The sequence below is a fragment of the Equus caballus genome, chromosome 19, assembly GCF_041296265.1.
Source record: "Equus caballus isolate H_3958 breed thoroughbred chromosome 19, TB-T2T, whole genome shotgun sequence".
NCBI classification, from domain to species: Eukaryota; Metazoa; Chordata; class Mammalia; order Perissodactyla; family Equidae; genus Equus; species Equus caballus.
This window is the reverse complement of record NC_091702.1, coordinates 560,857-576,572: the sequence shown is the minus strand read 5'-3', so window position 1 is coordinate 576,572 and position 15,716 is coordinate 560,857. Positions and strand designations below refer to the sequence as shown.

General features: G+C 35.2%; 1 pseudogene; it reads left to right on the top strand.

Moving 5' to 3' along the window:
* The window catches only part of LOC138919033 (regulator of DNA class I crossover intermediates 1-like), a 76,339-nt pseudogene that overhangs the window by 44,059 nt on the left and 16,564 nt on the right, over window positions 1-15,716 (top strand).

The following is a 15,716-nucleotide window of genomic DNA, read 5'->3' as shown; positions in this document are numbered from 1 at the left end:
CTTTCTAAATTAATTCCATTGTGGACAGGGAACATCCTTTGTGTGATTTGAATCCTTTCAAATTTATTGAGACTTGTATTATGGTTATGAATATAGTTTACATTTAGTGCAACAATTGATATATGATTGGATTTGTCTGTTCTCTTGCTATTTATTTTTTATTTCTCCCATATAATCTTTGTTCCCTTTCCCTCTTTTCTGCCTTTATTTGATTTTAGTCTTTTTTATGACTTACTTTATCCTTTTGTTGGCTTGTTATCTATAACTCTGTTTTGTTTTTCAGTGGTTTCTTTAGAATTTATTGTATATATTTTAATTTATGACAGACTATATTCTAGTTGTGTTATACTACTTCAAGTATTGTGTAAGAACCCTGTAATGGTATGCTTCCGTTTCTCCCCTCTGGCCTTTGTGGTGTTGTATTCATACATTCACTTATATAAATGTTATAAATCCAAAAATATATTATTGTTCCTTTTGCTTTAAAGAGAGTTAAAAATTAAGAAAATATGTTTTTTATACTTAAGCACAAATTTATCATTTTTGGTGGTCTTTGTTATTTTGTGTAGATCTAGATTTCCGTGTGGTGATATTTTCCTTGAAAGACTTTTGTTAACATTTCTTATAGTGTGGGGCTGCTAGTAATTAATTCTTTCAGCTTCTGTGTATTTGTAAGTTTTTATTCTTTTCTTTTTGAAAGGTATCTTTTGCATTGTTTCCTACTAGAAGTTGCTGTCATTCTTATCTTAATATCTATATATCTAATATATAATTTTTCTCTGTTTCTAAGATTTTTCTATCATAGATTCTCCATGGTGGATTTTCTATCATAGATTTCTATCCATTGATTAGGATGTTCCTTTTCTTTTTATTTCTTGTCTTTGAGCTGCATTGAGCATCTTGGATCTGTGAACTTAGTTTTTATCGAATGTGGAAAATTCAGCCATTGATTTTTTGGATATTTTTTATTCCTCTCCTCTCTTCTTTGGGGACCTTAATAACATGTAAGTTAGTCCATTTGAAGTTGTGTCACAGTTTATTGATGCTCTGTTTATTTATCTTCATCTTTTTTTCTCTCATTGTTTCATTTTATATAGATTATATTGCTTTTTCTTCAGATTCTCTAGTTGTATCTTCTTTGGTGTCTAATCTCTGTGTAAATCTATTCAGTATATTTTTTATCTCTAGAAGTTTGTTTTGACTCTTCTTTATATCTTCCATGTTTCTATTCAACATCCTCAGTCTTTCATCTATCTTTTTGGACGTAGGGAATATAGTTCTGATAACTCTTTTAATGTCCTTGTCTACGAATTCTATCATTTGTGTCATTTCTTGGTCTATTTCTAATAATTGATTTTTCTCTTCATTATGGGTTGTAACTTTCTACTTTTTTGCATTCCTGATAATTTTTTTTTAGATTGTATACATTATGAATTTCATCTTTTTGGTCTGGAAATTTTTGTATTCCTATAAATTTTCCTGAGGTTTTTCTGGGATTTTAGTTGCTTGGAAACAGTATGATCTTATTAAGGCTTGCTTTAAACTTTGTTAAACAGGACCAGATACACCTTCACTCTGTGGCTAATTTTGCCCCCTGCTAAGGCAATATCCTTCTTGTATTCTTAGAGTTCCTTTGAATTAAGAGGTTTTCCACTCTAACTGGTGGAAACACAAAATTTTCCCATTTCTGTTTGAGTTCCTGGAATTGTTCAATCTTCTCATCTTGGGTGTTGCTTTTCCCAGCCTTGGGTAATTACTTCATACGCATGTGCTGATCAGTACTTAGCTGAAGATTTGAGAACTTTCTGTAGATCTCTGGAGCCCTCTCTCTTTGAAGCACTCTCCTTCATGGTACTCTGCCCTGCATGCTCTGTTCTCTGCAGTCTTCCTGACCTTCCAGTGCTCTTTCCTCAACAAAGGGAATCTGTGGGCTCCAACTGGATTTCCCCTCTCTGTTCTGTGGCTTGGATACTCTCTCCAAGCAATAAGCTAGGAGCAGTCATAGAATTCACCTTACTTGTTTTCTCTCTGTCAGGGATCGTTATCCTATTCTATCCAATGGCCCAAGTCTGAAAGCCATTGTCTCATACAGTTTGTCCAGTTTTATAATTCTGTCAGTCAATGAGGCTAAATCTTGTTTCTCTAACTTCATTTTGGCCAGATGGAAATCAGCATATTCGTATTCACCCAGCAGTCAGACTGATATTTTTTAAGGCAAAAAGCAAGAGAGTTTTACTTTTGTACTTAGCAATTTTCAATATTTCTTATTGCTCTTTTCCAAAATAAAGCTCTACATGATCTGGGCCCTTTTGTACCTTTTAAGCCTTAGGCCGTAAGTTTTCTTTCACTGATTCTATTCTAGCTTTACTCCTCTTCTTTTTGTTTCTCACATGTGCTGCAAATCTTGTATTTGTGTTTATTCCATCCCCCTGCAGTATGCATACTCCTCTCTTTATATGTCTAATCATTCTGTATCTTTAGCTTATTTATCACTTCTTTGCTAGGAACTTTCCTGACCAGCTATCTGAAAAGGACCTCCAACACAAGTTGTTCCATCGTCTGATCTTGTAGCACCTATAAAGCTGCTGTAATTATCTTTTTTATTTGTTTATTTCTTTTATCCATTGTACTTATTAATGGTTAGTTATCTTATTTATTTGTTATTATCTTCCTTCACTAGAATATAAGCTGTATTATCTCCCTACCACATGGCAGGCATACATTAAATATCTATTTAATGCACATAAAAGGCTTATTTAGATAATGAATTTATCCATATTGTAGTCCGTAAATGAATGAACTTTTATCTATAGGAAAAAGTGTTAAAGAAGTTGGATCGATTTATCTTAGTAAGGCTTTTATATTTTTAGCATCATTTCTCTCTGTCATCTTTACAAGTAGCAATCCTTCCCAACATTCAGTCCCCAACTCAAATGCCACCAACTTGATTTTTCTCAAGTAAAAGCATTTCTTTTATTTACTGTCGTAACACTGTAGAATAGCACTTATCACTTTCTAGTTTTTCTTTCCCCTTCCGGACTATTTCTTGTGAGCAATAACTGTGCATTATACATTTCTCTGTTCTCCAGATCTCTCAGTGAGTGATTCTTCTGAGTCAGAATGCTTAAAATGCTGTTTAAAAATGATTATTTACATTTGTAGTGTGCTTTCTAATTTATGAAGTGCTTTTACATTTATTTTCTCATTTAAAGTAATACAGTTTCTCTGGTGTGAATGGTGTATATTATTGTGTGCTATAGGTTATGCCTTTGATATCACAGAATAACATTATTCTGCTCAAAACACCACTAAGACCCGTATTGAGAAACAGTGTAGGATCACGGTCTATGAACATTCCTGGACAAAATCTCTCTCTCTCCTTAATGCCAAACTGAATTCTTTTCTCTCTCTGTCCCCAATACGTGGCATAGTGCCTGGAACACGGCAGGTGGACCTGCTCATTAGATGTTTAATGAATAACTTAAAAAATAAAATTGGAAATCAATCAGTTTTAGCGGTCTATGTTTCTTTTCTAAATTTCTTTGGTACCTCCAATCTCTGGAACAGCCCACCCCTAAGTAAATTTGTGGATAGTCAATGGCAACAAAGTCCAGAGTATCTTGATTTTTTTTTTTTTGTTAGATTGGCACCTGAGCTAACATCTGTTGCCAATCTTTATTTATTTCTGTTTTTCTTCTTACCCCCAAAACCCCCCAGTACATAGTTGTATATTCTGGTTTTAGGTCCTTCTGCTTCTGCTATATGGGACGCCATGTCAGCATGGCTTAATGAGCAGTGTGCTAGGTCCGCACCCAGGATCTGAACTGGCGAAACCCTGGGCTTCCGAAGTGGAACGTGTGAACTTAACCTCTCTGCCACAGGGCCAGCCCCAGAATATCTTGATTTTTAATTATTTCGTATAATAGCTTTGATTCTTTTATACAAGTTGGACATAACTTAGAATTATGATTTATACATTAGAAGGGAACTTATAAGTTATCTAGGCTAACCTTTTCTTCTAATTCGTCTTATCTCTTGGCTTTATTACATATATATGCATTTGTATCTGTATTGCTCTCCCTTGGGAACTTCAGAGTTGTTTTTATATCCTTGTTAGGTTGAGAGATATCTGTTATAGTGTTCTGATAACTCTGATTTGATGTTTTAACACTGGGGATAATTTTTCCCTGCAGTGTGTTCAAAATATCTTTCTCTGATTAAACAGAGCAGCAGTTACATGCAGTGGTTGTCTAGGGTATTCACTAGACCTTATTACAGAAGACATGATATAGGTTGGTCATATTTTGTTAATATAACAGTGAATTGAACCACATCATACTTCATTTCAACACATTTTTTTGTGTTGAAATACAAAACTAAGTGTAGATTATTTTCATACTCACTGAGGCACATTAGACAAATTTCCACCCAAAAAAAATATTATTTATTCAAATAAAAAACTGAAAACATAGTCCAGGTAAATGTTAGTAGCTACTCAGTATGTTCTCTAAGAATTTAACTTTAAGTTTCTAAATGAAAATTTTCTATGCTTTTCTTGTTAAATATGTTTTTATTTATCTCAAAGTCCAGGAAATCGGAATTTCCTTACTGAAAGACCTGATATAGTTACAGGTGAAGATTGTGGAACCATGGATGAGAGAAGACAGTCAGACTTCATTATTGAAAAACAGTCAGTACAACATATTTTGGAAGAAAATAGGAAAGAGATTTCAAGTTTTCTTGAAGATGCGAACCAGCCAACACCCAGCCTTCTGTCAGAGAATTGTGACTCTTTTATTAGTGAAAATGTGATCAATTTATTAAACATAGATCAGTGGAGTATAAAGAAAACCTTTGACAAGTGTGGTTTTGACAGTATGGGAGATATTTGTGCAGTCACTAGTTCTGATAAAAACCATTCCACTGAGAGATGCATTAGAAGTACTTTTACAAATCCAGAGTTGACTTTTAGTAATTCTACTTTTAATAAGACAAGTTACCCAGAAAAGTGTCAGCCAAACAAGAACTATCAGAAAGAGTATAACGATCATGAAAGAAATAATCTTAGTACATCTTTTGAGAAGGATAGTTTCCCAGCCAGCTCTGAAAAAAAAGGTTGGTGTTATACGCGAGAAGGGTAATAATCTATTGGTCTTTTTGTTTTTAGTACATATTTATATATAATATAGATATGTGTGTGTGTGTGTGTGTGTGTGTGTGTGTGTGTATTTGGAGGAGTATAAAATTGAAAATAGAGTGACTGTCTATTATGTGACATTGTGTGGACCAGTGATTTCGTTCCATATGGGTCATGCTAATAAGCTTCCAATTTAAAAAAAAGAACTAGTCTGTGCTAGAGTTTTAGTTCAATGCATACTTTTATTTTTAAAGGAAAATTTGAAAGTGATTACCAAGAGAAGGCACCACAGAAGACAATCCAGATATATCCAGTGAACCGTTTGTAAGTTTTCAGGTAAATCTGGGGAATGCAATTCAGCATCTAGTATAATGCGTATTGAAGGGTTGAATTGATGCAATGTGAGGTAGGGGTGTTGCTGTCTCAGAGTGGGCAGACTGGCCTCTACAAAGGCTTACCAGTTGTCAGAATCTTAGTAATATCATCCTAGTTGAGAGTATGGTGCTCGTATTTGCCAGCACAAAGCCGTCATCTTATCTGAATCTTAGTGTTAATTAGATTTGAGAAAACTGACTTATGTGTTCAAGAAACTTACACACTCACCAGAATGTCAATTTATTAATTTACAGTAAGAAATAGAAGGGTTACTTATATAGGAATGTTTACTGGCATGATAAGCATGTTTTCTAATTTTTGGCAGCTCTCCATGGGAAGGTGGCTTGGTTAGTATAGAATCAGAACAAGGGAGTAATAGAATTCAGATGCTAATGGCATAAGCAAACATATCAAGAGTTTATGGGACTGCAGTTATACTTAATTAAAGAAAACTTGTAGTTTCGGAATAGTCCTAACTTTCTTGGTAATAATTGTGGTTTAGTCAAATCTTGGTAATTAACAATCATGAATTAGAATAGGTTTTTATTTTAGAAGTACTTTCTTATGGAAATATTTAAAATATCTATTTGTAAAAAGAATACCTATATGCCATTTTTATGGGATTGGCACAACGAATAAAACATTCAGAACTTATTTAATAAAATAAAAAAATTAGGTTCTTTGCTGTCAAACTTCCAGGTATTCAGAAACTTATGAATAAAAATTAGCATGTTAGACCTTGAATTTTAAAATGTACTTTATGAAAGTGATTTTAGAACATGGTTCTCAAAGCTGGGTGCAGAACTGAATCACTCAAGGGGGTGATTTTAAAATACAAAATACCAAATTTGACCCACACCCTTAGGATGGAGCTTATTTATTTTTTAAAAAGCTTCCCTTATAATTCTGATCTGCAGCCAACTTTGGGAACCATAATTTAGAACAATAATTTTCAGAGAGAATAAATCAAACTTTAATACTGTCTTATTTGTGACCCTAGGGGTAACATCCCTTTGAAAGAATTGCCTTCTAAGCAGTCGTGGAACTTTGGACTTGGTGAGGTAAAGTACATTTTACATTATCTTTCCAATTAAGTCAGTTGATAATTCATGTCATATTTTAGTATTTGCAGTGTACTTTCATTTAAGGTTAGCTTTTATTGAAAAATTTCTTTTTAGGCTACTTTTCCTTACTCTGGAGAAATTATAGTTTAGGTCTAGAAATAAAATTATTGCCTTTTCAGAAACTATAATGTGTTTATTTGAGAAAAACCAATCTAGATGCATTTATTTCTTTATTTCTTTAAATTTTTATTTTTTTCGGATGTACATCGTATTTCGAATTCTGTGTACATTACATCATGTTCCCCGCCCGCACGCTAATTATAGTGCATCCCCTCCCATGTGAGCCTAATCACCCCTTTTGCCCTCCTGCCTCCCCCAGTGGTAACCACTAGTCCAATCTCCAATGCTATGTGTTTTTTTTTTCTTTTTGTCGTTTTTAATCTTCTACTTATGAGTGAGATCATATGGTATTTGACTTTCTCCCTCTGACTTATTTCACTCAGCATAATACCCTCAAGGTCCATCCATGTTGTCACAAATGGCCGGATTTCGTCATTTCTTATGGCTGAGTAGTAGTTCATCGTGTATAAATACCACATCTTCTTTATCCATTCGTCCCTTGATGGGCACCTAGGTGGCTTCCAAGTCTTGGCTATTGTGTATAATGCCGCAGTGAACTTAGGGGTGCAAGGATCTTTATCCCTTTGTGTTTTCAAGTTCTTTGGATAAATACCCAGCAGTGGAATAGCTGGATCGTATGGTAGATCTATCCTTAATTTTCTGAGGATACTCCATCCTGCTTTCCATAGTGGCTGCACCAACTTGCACTGCCACCAGCAGTGAACAAGGGTTCCCTTCTCTCCACACCCTTTCCAACATTCGTTGTTTCCTGTGTTGTTATTTATAGCCATTCTGACCGGAGTGAGGTGATACCTCATTGTAGTTTTGATTTGCATTTCCCTGATAGCTAATGATGTTGAGCATCTTTTCATATGCCTGTTGGCCATCTGGACCTCTTTGGAGAAATCTCTGTTCAGATCTTTTGCCCATTTTCTAATTGGATTGTTGGTTTTTTTTGTTGTTGATCTATATAAGATCTTTGTATATTTTGGATATTAACCCCTTATTTGATATATGGTTTGCAAATAGCTTCTCCCAATTGTTAGGTTCTCTTTTCGTTTTGTTGATGGTTTCCTTTGCTGTGCAGAAGGTTTTTAGTTTGATGTACTCCCATTTGTTCATTTTTTCTTTTGTTTCCCTTGCCTGGTCAGACATGGGACTTGAAAATATGCTGCTCAGACCAATGTCATAGAGCATACTGCCTATGTTTTCTTCTAGAAGTCTCATGGTTTCGGGTCTTACATTCAAGTCTTTAATCCATTTTGAGTTGATTTTTGTGCATGGTGTAAGGGAATGGTGTACTTTCATTCTTTTGCATGTGGCTGTCCAGTTTTCCCAACACCATTTATTGAAGAGACTCTCCTTTCTCCATCGTATGCTCTTGGCTCCCATAAACGTGTGGGTTTACTTCTGGGCTCTCAATTTTGTTCCATTGATCTGTGTGTCTGTTTTTGTGCCAGTACCATGCTGTTTTGGTTACTATGGCTTTGTAGTACAATTTGAAATCAGGGAGTATGATACCTCCAGCTTTGTTCTTTTTTCTCAGGAATCCTGTGGCTATTCGGGGTCTTTTGTTGTTCCATATAACTTGTAGGATTCTTTGTTCTATTTTTGTAAAAAATGTTGTTGGAACTTTGATAGGGATTGTGTTGAATCTATAGATTGCTTTAGGAAGTATGGACATTTTAACGATGTTAATTCTTCCAATCCAAGAGCACGGACTATCTTTCCATTTCTTTGTGTCTTCTTCGATTTCTTTCAACAATGTTTTATAGTTTTCGGTGTAGAGATCTTTCACCTCTTTGGTTAAGTTTATTCATAGGTATTTTATTCTTTTTGTTGCAATTGTAAATGGGATTGTATTCTGAATTTCTCTTTTTGCTACTTCGTTGTTAGTGTATAGAAACGCAACTGAGTTTTGTACATTGATTTTGTATCCCGCAACTTGACTATATTCCTTTATTATTTCTGAAAGTTTTTTAGTGGACTCTTTAGGGTTTTCTAGATATAAAATCATGTCGTCTGCAAAGAATGACAGTTTCCCTTCTTCTTTTCCAATGTGGATCCCTTGTATTTCTTTTTCTTGCCTGATTGCTCTGGCTAGGACTTCCAATACTATGTTAAATAAGAGTGGTGACAGCGGGCATCCTTGTCTGGTTCCTGTTCTTAGAGGGATAGCTTTCAGTTTTTCTCCATTGAAAATGATATTTGCTATGGGTTTGTCATATATGGCCTTTATTATGTTGAGGTATTCTATACCCATTTTATTTAGAGTTTTTATCATAAATGGATGCTGTATCTTGTCAAATGCTTTCTCTGCATCTGTTGAGATGATCATGTGATTTTTATTCTTCATTTTGTTAATGTGGTGTATCACGTTGTTAGATTTGCAGATGTTAAACCATCCCTGCATCCCCGGAATGAATCCCACTTAATCATGATGTATGATCTTTTTAATGTATCGTTGTATTCGATTTGCTAGTATTTTGTTGAGGATTTTTGCCTCGATGGTCATCAGTGATAGTGGCCTGTAATTTTCTTTTTTTGTGTTGTCCTTGTCTGGTTTTGGTATCAGGATAATGTTTGCATCGTAGAAGGAGTTAGGAAGCCTCTCCTCCTCTTCAATTTTTTGGAAGAGTTTGAGAAGGATAGGTATTAACTCTTCTTTGAGTGTTTGGTAGAATTCACCAGGGAAGCCATCTGGTCCTGGACTTTTACTTTTTGGGAGGTTTTTGATTGCTGTTTCGATCTCCTTACTGGCGATCGGTCTATTCAAATTTTCTACATCTTCTTGGTCCAGTTTTGGAAGGTTGTATGTTTCTAAGAATTTATCCATTTCTTCTAGATTATCCAATTTGTTGGCGTATAGCTTTTCATAGTATTCTCTTATTATCTTTTGTATTTCTGAGGTGTCCGTTGTAATCTCTGCTCTTTCATTTCTGATTTTATTTATTTGAGCCTTCTCTCTTTTTTTCTTGGTGAGTCTAGCTAAGGGTTTGTCCATTTTGTTTATCTTTTCGAAGAACCAGCTCTTGGTTTCATTAATTTTTTCTATTGTTTTCTTAGTCTCTATTTCATTTATTTCTGCTCTGATTTTTATTATTTCCTTCCTTCTGATTTTGGGCTTTGTTTGTTGTTCTTTTTCCAGTACCTTTAGGTATGCTTTTAGATTGTCTATTTGGGATTTTTCTTCTTTGTTGAGGTAGGCCTGAATTGCTATAAACTTCCCTTGTAGAACCGCTTTTGCTGTATCCCACAGATTTTGGCGTGTCATGTTTTCATTTTCATTTGTCTCCAGGAATTTTTTGATATCTTCTTTGATTTCTTCATTGACCCAATCATTGTTCAGTAGCGTTTTGTTCAATCTCCACATTTTTGTGGCTTTTCTGGTTTTCTTTCTGTAGTTGATTTCCAGTTTCATACCTTTGTGGTCAGAAAAGATGCACGGTATTATTTCGATCTTCTTAAATTTATTGAGACTTGTTTTGTGGCCTAATATGTGATCAGTCCTGGAGAATGTTCCATGGGCATTTGAAAAGAATGTGTACTCTGTGGTTTTTGGATGGAATGTTCTGTATATATCTACTAAGTCCATCTGGTCTAATGTGTCCTTTAAGGCGAGTGTTTCCTTATTGATCTTCTGTTTGGATGATCTATCCATTGGTGTAAGTGGAGTGTTAAAGTCCCCTACTATTATTGTGTTACTGTCTATTTCTCCTCTTATGTCTGTTAATAGTTGCTTTATATATTTAGGTGCTCCTATGTTGGGTGCGTAGATATTTACAAGTGTTATATTTTCTTGTTGGATTGTTCCCTTTATCTTTATGTAGTGCCCGTCTTTGTCTCTTATTACAGTTTTTGATTTAAAGTCTATTTTGTCTGATATAAGTATTGCTACCCCTGCTTTCTTTTCTTTGCCATTTGCATGGAATATCTTTTCCCATCCTTTCACTTTCAGTTTGTGAGTGTCTGTAGGTCTGAAGTGTGTCTCTTGTATGCGGCATATACATGGATCTTGTTTTTTTATCCAGTTGGCCACCCTATGGCATTTGATTGGAGCATTTAGTCCATTGACATTTAAAGTAGTTATTGATAAATATGTATTTATTGCCATTTTGTCACTTTTTCTTTTTTTGGGTGTTTTAGTAGTTCTTCTCAGTTCCTTTCTTTTTCTCTTGCTCTCTTCCCTTGTGGTTTGATGGTTATCTTTAGTAATGTGTTTGATTTCTTTTGTCTTACTTTTTGTCCTGCTTGTTGTAGGTTTCTGGTTTGTGGTTACCATGAGGATCCTATTTAATATACTGTGCATGTAACAGTCTATATTGAGTAGATAGACTCTTTAGCTTGACCTCTTTCTAAAAGCTCTACTTTTTCACTCCCCTCCTCCCACATTATGTTTTTCACATTATATATAGTCTTGTGTTTAGTGTGTGTCTATCTATTACCCTCTTATCATTGAAATAGGTGATTTTAGTACATTTGTCTTTTAACCTTCATATTATCTTCACAGGTAGTTGATCTGCTGCCTTTACTGTCCTTTTACCTTACTAGTGATTTTATTGCCTGTCTTTTGTTGTTGTTGTTTTGGGGTTTTTTGATAATTTTTTTTTATCTCTATTTGTGGTTATTGCTTTCCCGCTTAAATAAGTCCCTTCAGCATTTCTTGCAGAACTGGTTTCTTGGTGATAAACTCCTTTAATTTTTGCTTGTCTGGGAAGCTGTTTATCTCTCCTTCCATTCTGAATGACAACCTTGATGGATAGAGTATTCTTGGTTGTAGGTTTTTTTCCCTTTAGCCTTTAAATATGTCGTGCTAGTCTCTTCTTGCCTGTAGGGTCTCGACTGAGAAGTCCACTGATAGTCTGATGGGCTTCCCTTTATATGGCACTTGCGGCCTTTCTCTTGCTGCTGTTAGGATTCTCTCTTTGTCTTTAATTTTAGAATTTTGATTATAATATGTCTTGGTGTGGGCCTCTTTGGGCTTCTCTTGTTTGGAGCTCTCTGTGCTTCCTGAAGTTGGATGTCTGTTTCCTTCCTCAGGTTAGGAAAATTTTCCTCTATTATTTCTACAAATAAACTTTCTGTCCCTTTGTCTCTCTCTTCTCCTTCTGGGACCCCTATAATCCGAATGTTAGCACGCTTGATATTGTCCCAGAGTTCCCTTACTCTCTTCTCATTCTGTCTAATTCTTTTTTCTCTTTTCTGTTCTGCTTGGGTGATTTCCTCTAGTCTTTCATCTAGTTCGCTGATCCGTTCTTCTCCTTCCTCTACTCTGTTATTGAGTCCCTCGAGTGAATTTCTCATTTTGAGTATTGTATTCTTCATTTCTGATTGTTTTTTTTTTATATCTTCCAAGTCTTTGCTGATGTGCTCACTGTGTTCATCCATTCTTCTCCACATATCTGTGAGCATCCTCATGATATTTTGTTTGAATTCCTTGTTGAGTAGGTCACTAGTTTCTGTTTCACTTAGTTCTAATCTACAAGAGCCGGATCCTGTAAGCTCTTCACAGCAAAAGAGACTCAAGTTCAGAAAGATTAAATAACTTGTTCACAGTTACACATTTGAGCCAGGATTCAAACTTTTGTCTTATCTGACTGTATATTTTCAACTATATTAATTGTTTTGTCTTTTTGTCTTCAGTATGTACATTGAGTACATATCATGAATTCATTTAATAGAATTTATTGTCGTTCTCCTATATGCTAGACACTGAAGATTCAGTGGTGAAGAAACAGTTTTTGTTCTTATGAAGCTTATATTGTGTTATGCACTAGACTCTGCAAGGTACAGAGATGAAGGGACATGGGACCTGTTTTTAGGAAGCTATGGTCTAGACAGAAACAGAAAAAAATATAATACATTTAGATAAATTGCTCCAATTGGGGTTTGTACAAAGGGCAGTGGGAGACAAGTAAAAAATAATTCTAAGTTTCATGGCTAGTCAGGAGGAAGATGTAATAGAGGAGAAAACTTTTGATCTGGATATCAATTAATAAGTTTACCAAATGGACAAACTGCCTTCATACTATGAAGAAGCAACATAGATAGAAACTAACAAGTGAGAGAGTATAGCTTATTTTAGAAGCTGCAAAGTAACTTCATTCCAGTTGTTGTTATTGGTACTACTATAGTGTAAATTACAAGCGATGGCGGAATGGCAAAAGATAATTCTAGACAATATAAAGGGCTAGGTCATAAAAGACTTTACATGACATATACCAGTTTTATTTTCTGTCACCAAACAGAGCCACTGAAAAAATTTTAGTAGAGGAGTTTGATGACATCTGAGTATTAAAAAGTTGACTCTAGCAACAATGAGAGATTTGAGAAGTGGCATGACTCAAGGCAGGGCAAAAAATAATGAGGGCTTGAAGTTGAGCAGTGTAAGTAAGGATGGAAATGAGGGAAGAGCTATCACAAAGATTTAGAAGATCTTGATTTGATAGTTGTTGTTGATTAGTTAAGGGAGAAGGAACACATTGAAGGAGACCTGGATTTATTATTTGGGTAAATGGGTAGTTGATGCGATAGTGCCATTCACCTAGATTGAAGTGTTAATGTTTTATTGAGGATTTTTGTATGTATGTTCATCAGGGATATTGTCCTGTGATTTTCTTTTCTTGTGGTGTCCTTGACTAGTTTGGATATCGGGGTAATGCTGGCCTCATAAAAGGAGTTTGGAAGACTTGTCTCCTCTTCTCTTTTTTGAAATAGTTTGAGAAGGATAGGTATTAATTCTTCTTTGAATGTTTGGCAGCATTCACCAGTGGAAGCCATTGGTCCTGGACTTTTGACATTGGGAAGTTTTGGATTACTGGTTTGATGTCTTTACTAGTAATAAGTCTATTCATATTTTCTATTGCTTCATGAATTAGTCTTGGTAGGTCGTATGTTTCTAGAAATTTATCTTTTTCTTCTAGATTGTCCAGTTTGTTGTTGTATAATTAATCATAATGGTGTCTTATGATGCATTTTATTTCTGTGATATCAGTTGTAACGGCTTTTCTTTCATTTCTGATTTTATTTATTTGAGTCCTCTCTCTTTTTTCTTGTTAAGTCTAGCTAATGGTTTGTCAATTTTGTTTATCTTTTCAAAAAACCAGCTCTTAGTTTCATTGATCTTTTCTAGTGTCTTTTAGTGTCTGTTTCATTTATTTTCACTCTGATCTTTGTTATTTCCGTCTTTTACTAACTAGGTTCAGTTTGTTCATTTTCTTGTTCCTTGAGGTGTAAAGCTGTGTTGTTTATTTGAGATCTTTCTTGTTTCTTAATGTGGGCATTTATCACCAGGAACTTCCATCTTAGAACTGCTCTTGTTGCATCCCATAAGTTTTGGTATGTTGTATTTCCATTTTCATTTGTCTCAAGATATTTTTTAAATTTCTTTTTTGATTCTTCTTTGACCCATTAGTTGTTCAGGAGCATGTTATTTAATATCCACATATTTGTGAATTTTCCAGTTTTCTTCTTGTAATTGATTTTGAGTTTCACGTCATTGCAGTTAGAAAACGTGTTTAATGTGATTTCAGTCTTCTTAAATTTATTAAGATTTGTTTTGTGGCCTAACATATGGTCTATCCTGGAGAATGTTCCTTGTGTGCTTGAGAAGAATGTGTATTCCGTTGCTTGTGGATGGAATGTTCTGTGTATGTATGTTTGGTCTATCTGGTCTAAAGTGCCATGTAAGGCCAATATGTTTTTATTGATTTTCTGACTGGATGATGTATCCTTTGATGAAAGTGGGGTATTAAAGTCCCCTACTGTTGTATTGTTGTATATTTTCTCTCTTTAGGTCTGTTAATATTTGTTTTATTTATTTTGGTGTTCCTGTGTTGAGTGCATAAATATTTACAAATGTCATATCCATTTGTTGGATTCACCCCTTTATTATTATGCAGTCATGCATTGCTTACTGACGGGATACATTCTGAGAAATATGTCAGTAGGCAATTTCATCATTGTGAGAACCTCATAGAGCATACTAAAGGGGAACAAAATTTGCCATCCCAAAATATGTCTCTTTAACGTGAGGATTGTTTTATTTTTTTTTATTTATTTATTTATTTTTTTTAAAGATTTTATTTTTTCCTTTTTCTCCCCAAAGCCCCCTGGTACATAGTTGTGTATTAATTCGTTGTGGGTTCTTCTAGTTGTGGCATGTGGGACGCTGCCTCAGCGTGGTCTGATGAGCAGTGCCATGTCCGCGCCCAGGATCCGAACTAATGAAACACTGAGCCGCCTGCAGCGGAGCGCGCGAACTTAACCACTCGGCCACGGGGCCAGCCCCACGTGAGGATTGTTTTAGGCTGACTATTTCTGAGAAAAAAAGACTTAGAAAGTTTGTCTTGTAACCTACCCCTTAACTTCCTAAAAGAATTCAGATTAAAAAAAGCTGTCTCAGGAAGCAAGCTATCACCTTAGCATAACATGAACTAGGTGATAGACAGGAAGGCACCTAGAAAAGCCTGATTTTTGGACTCCCTTCTGTGTTCTTCTGTTTCTGTGGCCAAACACTTGTTTTCTAAGCATTTGCTCCTTTTCACTTACCTGTGAATTGCCTTCTTTCCCTTTCAAGTCCCTGACTCTCTTCATCTCCAACATCTTATTTTGTCTTTACCTGAAGATGATATTTAAGTTGAAGGCTTTGGCTAGTTACTTGGTTTTATTGTGTTTCTCACATGTGTACATGTTATTAAACTTTTGTTTTTCTCCTGTTAATTTGTCTCGTGTCAATTTAATTTTTAGATCAGCCAGAAAAACCTAGAAGAGTAGAGGAAAATTTCTTCCTCTCTTACAGTACTTACACAAACCTCAATGGTATAGTGCCGGGGTCCCGCCCCGGTGGAGTCCAGGTTCCTGAGGGATGGATGGTGTCGGCGCGATGAGGGAGGGGGAAAATAAAGGGGACGTGAGACTTGGGTTGGTGTTAGCAAGTCTGACTTTACTGTGCACAAGTGTCGTTTATATATTTTTCAGGATTAGTACAGAAATAGTTTTACAGATATTCTCAGAGAGAT